At 40.0% G+C, this 7,316-nt stretch overlaps 1 pseudogene; it reads right to left on the bottom strand.

Annotated features, from left to right (window-relative positions):
* Positions 1-4,911: 4,911 nt before the first annotated feature.
* LOC114037692 lies at positions 4,912-6,750 on the bottom strand (annotated as a pseudogene).
* Between the last annotated feature and the right edge of the window lie 566 nt (positions 6,751-7,316).

Below are 7,316 nucleotides of genomic sequence, written 5' to 3' on the forward strand. Positions count from 1 at the left end.
TGCCCTCAGTCTTCTTACTTAAATTGAAGACTAGAAATGGGAGCTGAGCTGTGGGTTGAGATCTGATTAAAAATAAAGTTTGTAGAGTTATTGTGGTAGTATGTTATAATGGCTAGTGTGCTAGACTAAAAGTCAGAGAGACTTGGGTTCAAATCTCTCCTCTGATACATATTGACTATATTACTATGAACAAGTCACTTAACCTCTCTGGGCCTTAGTTTCTTCATATCTAAAATGGGGATTAATAATAGCACCTGCCTTACAGAGCTGTTAGGAGAGTCAAATGAGATAATTCATATACATAAAGCTCTCTGCAAGCCTTAAAGCACTGTACAAATGTTATCATAGGTGGGAATTAGACTTGTGATTTTCTTTAGTTCAGGGAATTCCGGGTGAAGAAATTTTTCTCTCTTAATGCGTGTTATTATCATCTTTACAATTTATAATCTTAGATAGTTGCCTTGGCCACTATTACTTGGTTAAATTATTTGTCTAGGGCCACATAGGTGGTATATATTAGAAGCAGGACTTGATCCCAGGTCTTCTTGGTTGCAAGGCCAACTCTCTATCCACCATGCTATGCTGCTTCTCCTTTAGATGTTGGCTATTAGAGAGGATGAGTGTATAAAAACAAAATATAAGAATTGTTCAGCAGAGAGGGCCTAGCTGAGATTATGCACCCTAGATTTATAGTGAATTTACAACGAGCAATGAACCAAAATAAAAAGAAAATGGTGACTTTACCACTTATTCCTTAAGGTTTGTACCTTGTATCTTGGGCATTTACTTCGTAGGCCTTGGTTTCCTCATCTGTGAAATGTAGGTATTGGATAAGACAGATCCAAAATCTCTTACAGCTTTAAATCTTTGGTCCTACATAGCATTTTTAGGTTTGCAAAATGTATTATTTATGTTATTTCACTTGATCCTTATACCTATGTTGGGAAGTAGGTTCTCTAACTATCCCTCTTTTACAGGTGAGCAAACTGAGGCTGAGAGAAATTAAGTGACTTGTTCAGAGTCACACAGTTATTATGTGTCTGAGACCAGATTTGAATTTAGGTCTTCCTACTCCATGCCAAATTCTCTTTCAATTACACCACCATCTGCCAGATAGTAACAAGGACAGAGGGGGTGATAGAAGTAGTTTGCACGGAAAATTCGAGGGAGCAAGGATGACTGCAGAACAGCCTCAGAGGAATGAATGGTCTGGAAATGGTAGTTAGGAACAAGAAATGTATTGATGGTTTTTTCTTGTCCCGTAAGGAGAGATGGGAAAGTGAGGAAAGAGGTTAAAAGCATATGATGTCCTCAAGGAGGACCCAGGTTTCAATTGCAGTGAGAAAGTGGAATGAGATATTTTGATTGAGATGCAGGGGAGTTGGTTGAGAAAAGAGTAGTAAATTCTGAAGGGCACAATGAAATGGATTAGGAGCTAGAAGAATTAGGTTGGGGTGGGCATGGGGAATAGAGCTAATTTTAATAGGAATGAGGCTTGAAGAAAAGGTGATAAAGGGCAAAGAGGTGGCATTTAAAGCTGTGAGACTGCATGACTAGGACTGGGAATGATAGCATGATGGGAAGTAAGTTGGAATATCTTGCTGGTAATCGAAAGATTACATAATAGGTAGAAATTCAACAATGGAAGGATTCTAGTGTTAATCAAGCCTAGCGTTCTAAATGGTATGTGAACACTGGTGTTTGGGATGTCTGTAGGAGGTTGACCACAGGTGCTCTGCTAACCACACGATCGGCAGCTGAGGATCTGACTAGTTGTATGATTTTACCTGTGGATTCCCAGTTCGGTTCAGGACCCATTCCATTAAACTGTGAAGCCAGCCAAGAGACATCTGTCAATGTGGACTGCAGCAACTCTTTCAATCTCTGTGCCCTGCCTCTAGAGAGCCAAGGGATTGAGGATTTGCCATCCATCACTCTCCTTTTGAGACTTCTAATACTTTCATCCAGCAAGAGGAAGACAAGTAATAATAAGTCTCTGAGTAAGCTAATGCACTTTAATAACAAATCTCACTTATCTAAGTCCCTGGAATGCATTGCTATGATCCACAGCATTTCCAGAGAAATGGGAATTCCGAATAGCAAAGCTTAGGACCTTATACCAGAGAATAAGAACTAACTGAGGTGAGGGTGATTGCATCCATATCACAATTGTATGCCTCAATGTCCTGAGAAGTCTTTTGTGGGGAAAGAAATCATCTCTTTCTTTTCTTCTAATTATGAAGACAGGAATAGATGGTATTTATCACTTTCCATGAGGATTAGTCATTTTGTGTCCTGGTTGGGGGAATCTTCAATGGAGTCTGTTGATAGAACCATCACCAGTGGAGATTGAAGACCCAATGCCACCCCAACGTAGTACTGCCCTGAAATATCATAGGCACGTATCCACAACAACATTTTGATTCAGATGAAATTATAGCCAAATGAAGATCAAAGGAAGTCTTGCAGGGGAAAAGAAGACTCAAAAGAGCAGTTTGTGATTTGTAAGTTGAACAGGATAGGGAGAGTCACATGTGTTGTTGACTGATAGCAGAGACACTGGACAAGGGGGTCGTGGATTGATTGTATGAACCATCAGTTGATTTTCGAACATCTCTTTTACTCCCTTGGCTACATCCCTGAGTCGCTATCCACTCAAGTTTTAGACAATAGATATAATTCAACATTCCCTGAGGATCATTCTCCGTGTTGATTTAGTGATGGAGTTCTCTCAAACCAGGCAACCTGTGAAATAAGGGACCTGAAAAGAGAGAATAAAAAGATCTATTTCTCCATGGGCAGGAAGTACCCTTCCTACTTCTCAGAAATGAGTGTAATGAGAACTATTGCTTATATCATCAATCTCCATCAAGTTTTCTCCCTTTCTCATCCAAATGTTCTCTTCTTCCTCATTCCACTTAGCCAATGCAATGGTAAACTGATAGGATGTTGTACTAAAAATAAATAAATAAGACAGAGGATAATAGAATTGGAATGAACCCAATTCTTTCCCCTTTAGGGATGTTAGGAGAATAGGAAATTCTGAACCCACTGAGCAATATTTCTGATGAGCTCTGGTCATATGTCTCTGAAAAGGGTGTGGCAAGGAGTGCCAGGGAAGAAACTAGTGGTCCTAGACAGGTAGTGATGCTTTTGTCTGTAATTATGGCCAAAGGGCCACTCCCTGCCAGGATCTTGTTACCAGCTTTGAAACAGTGAAGCAAAGTTCTTTATCAGCTGCTACGTGGGCTGCTGCTTCCTAGTGAAACTACTGAGTGAGAACAAGGGAAACTTTCCTTCCTGCTGTGTCTGGGAAGACATGTTACTCATAGTGTCTCAGAGCAAGAGAAAGCGCTGAGTCTTGTCAATGCTAAGACCTGCATTTTGACCCTGCAACATAATTGGAAACAGACTTTTCTGGGAGAGGACCCAATATGAGACAAGTTAACTGTTTACAACCCAAGTCGCTATGTCTGGTGATTTGGCTCCCAGGGGCATGAAATAGCCCCTGTACTGCCATCCTCAAATCACAGTGAGAGAGGGAGACCCTAGGACACCATCTCATGGGAGAGATCCCAGATTCTGATTTATTTAAGGGAGAGCAGAGGAAGCCAAAGGAAGCTCTCACCTGGAGTATGTTTTTGCACCTTCTAAATTGCAGTGTCCTAATGACTTCAGAGAAACCTGAAAAGATTTTTATGAACTGATGCAGAATGAATTGTGCGGAACCAGAACAACTTACACAGTAATAAGGACATTTTAAAGCAACTTTGAATGACTTAAGAACTCTGATGGATGCAATGACCAATCATGACTGCAGAAGACTAGTGATGAACCCTACCATTTACCTCCTGACAGAGAAGTTACAGACTCAAGATGCAGAATATGAGATACATTTTTGAATGTGGTTATCTCAAGAATTGGTTTCATTGGATTAGTCACATTTGCTACAGGACTTCAACTTTTCTTTTTCTTTTTCTTTTACCATAGGAGAGTGTAGGAGAGAAAAATAAAAGTTTGTCAAAATGCAAAGTAAAATAAAAGTTACATTAAAGAATTGCAGTGCCCTGGTACAAAGATCATACCACCCTAGTTACAACTCTGATAATCAAAGCTTACTTACATTCCAAAAGGATTTATCATAGGTTTCTTTTAAATGGAGAGTTTCCTTAATGCTTTTAATTGCCTAAATAAATAAATAAAGTTTCCCCAGAACTCATCAGCATGTTACCTGTGAGGTGTTTATTAATGGGTAGAATGGATAAGCAAATAGTTAAAGTATAAAGCAAGATGTACCTGTTCTTTTTTTCAAAGAACCACAAAATGGTTGCCAAAGAGTATATTCAAATTTATCTACTAGTGCAGTCAGCATGAGAAATTGGAAAAAGTGATGGATTTGGAGTCAGAGGTCCTGGGTTTGAATTTGGGCTCTGCTATTTATTGGTTGCTTATTGTTCTTTGTTCTTGAAGAGGACCAAAATGACATCTCGATCTCGGGGTCAATGTGTCCCATTGGGGCTGATCAGACCAATATGAGCTCAGAAGACTACCACAGGTTGCTCACAAACAATCCACATGAACAATTGGAGTAAAGAGTCTCTAAATTTGCAGATCTCATGTTTCTTTTGAGCTACTGCAATCTGTTTTGCTCATAGAGTACAGCACTTTCTTTGATGCAGGTTTGCCATGCTGGGTGGTCCTGCCCCAGTGTCTCCTTGGATAACAATGAATTCCAAAGTTCTTCAGAGAGTCGATAAGTTCAAGTGCAAGTCACGTCCTCTTTCTGGACCTCAGTTCCCACACATGTAAATGGAAGGATTAGACTTAATTATTTTTAATGTCTTTTTCTTTTTTTTGTCATCATAAATGTTGTTTATCAAACATTGAGGTTTACAAATTAATGTGCACCAATTAGCAGTCTTGATGTAGTTGGAGAGTATTGCTTTTTCTCCAGGCAGCACGGCGAGAACCTCCGATAGTATGGTGGAATTTGTGACCCTTTCCAAGACCCTCGCTTTTCCCACCAGCTGAGGTAAGCCCATGCATCTCTGTGTTTGTGCACTGGTTTGGAGATCCACTGAGCATCGGTGTTTCGTCTGATAGCTTTATGGAATGGGTCAATAAGAATAACCTCAAAGAATTTGTAGGTTGAATCTTCACCCACCTAGTAGGAGTTCAAGACTCTTAGGGTCCCACAGTGGCAGCCAGCATGTTCTTCTGCTACAGACTGAAGGCTCCTGGCAAACTTCAACTGATTGCCACCGTGATGCACGGGTTTACCATAGGTTGCACCCTTGGGAACTGGACACTTTCATTCACCTCATAAAACACGAATGCAGTAAATGACATAACCTTCCTTGCTTGGCCTTGTACTCCAGTCTGTGAGCTTTGTCGGGTCTGGTGGGCCTCGGGGGTCAGTTAAGAGTAGTACTGCCAGCAGCGTACACGCAGGAGGAACCGCATGCCATCCGACTGCTTCTTCCTCCATAGCTCCTGGATGTATTTGTAGGCCCCCATCCTGACTTATGCCTAGCCTGCCTGATGGCTGCTACCTACTGGAAAGTCCAATGTCTTTTTCATCTCTTAATCTATGATCCTATGAACTTGGAAAATGAAAAAAAAAAATCAAATAAACTCAATGACTGAAAGAAAATACAAAGCCCTTCTTCCCCCTACCCTATTTTCTTGAAATCACCACCACCACCACCACCACCACCACCACCACCACCACCACCACCACCACTACCACTGCTGCCTACCACATTGTATTGTGCTTTGTTCTTTGCAGATATTGTGTTTTTTTATTTATTTATTTAACAAATTGAAAGTTTCTGGCAACCCTGCATTGAACAAGTCTATTGGTGCTATTTCTCCAACAGCATGTTCTCACACAGTGTCTCTGTGTTACATTTTGGTAATTCTCACAATATTTCAAACTTTTTCATTATATCTGTTATGGTAATCTGTGATAAGTGATCTTTGATGCTATTTTTGCAATTGTTTTGGGGCTCCGTGAATCATGCCCATATAAGATGTCGAACTTAATAATAAATGTGTGTGTTTTGACTACTCCACCAACCAGCTATTACCCCATCTCTCTCCCTCTCCTCCAGCTTCCCTATTCCTTGAGACAACAATATTGAAATTAGGCTAATTAATAACCCTACAATGACTTCTAAGTGTTCAAGTGAAAGGAAGAGTCAATTTATGGGACAACCTTCATTGTTGTCTTATTTTAAGAAATTGCCACAACCATCCCAACCTTCAGCAACCATTACCCTGATCAGTCAGAAAGCAACAACACAGAAGCAAGACCCGCCACCCACAAAAAGATTATGACTTGCTGAAGGCTCAGGTTAGCATTTTTTAGCACTAAAGTATTTTTAATTAAGAAATGTACTTTTTGAAAAAAACATAATACTATTGCACACTTAATAGACTATAGCATAGTGTAAACAACTGTTGTATGTACTGGGAAACCAAAAAATTCATGTGACTTGCTTTATTGTGATATTTGCTTTATTGCAGTGGTCTGAAATCAAACCCGCAATTATCTTCAAGGTATGCCTGTGTATGTCAATCCACAGTAACTGTTAGGAATGAAAGTATAAATGAAAAGAAAGATAAATTCTGCCACCAAAAAGTTTTCATTCTAACTGGGAAAGACAACACATAAAAAAGAGAAGAGGAAGGGAAAGAAAGTACCTGAAAATGGGAGGTAGGCGCTGGTGGCATCAGAGATCAGCAACTTCTTTCCAGGTCCAGCCACAATCATAAGAACATGAATTTAGATCTGGAAGGTACTTTAGAGGTCACCTAGTCCTTCTGCTTCATTGGACAGATGAAGAAACTGAGGCCCAGAGAGGCAGGGTATTTTTAATAGAATCTTAACTGACCAAACTGTTCTCTGAAGCAAATTCATTTGGAAAGTTGGGAAACGACTAACAGACATTCATAGGGGTTTGGAATGAAGAGTGAGAATACAACGGACTACAATGCAGAGAAACAGAGAATGTTATCTATGAGGGCATGGAAAGGGATAGAGACGAGGGGAAGAGGGAACAAGAGACACATTTATTGCTGGCTGCTTAACTCTAGAAAAATTCTCTTCTAAAAGATGGAATGGATCAGAGTCAAGTGTAACTCCAAATGTGTGTTTTCCAGGGTATTAGAAAAATACACTTTCCATTTTGGTTTGGCAAGTGTTTTTAAAATTGTACTAGACCACAAAAAAGATTATCCTTATTTCTGGCCACAGAAGTCTTCTCCAAGAATCCCAGGTGTTTTTACTTTGAGTCTATGCCCCAATGTTGAGC

This window comes from Vombatus ursinus, unplaced genomic scaffold, assembly GCF_900497805.2.
Source record: "Vombatus ursinus unplaced genomic scaffold, bare-nosed wombat genome assembly UNPS02000582.1, whole genome shotgun sequence".
Lineage (NCBI taxonomy): Eukaryota > Metazoa > Chordata > Mammalia > Diprotodontia > Vombatidae > Vombatus > Vombatus ursinus.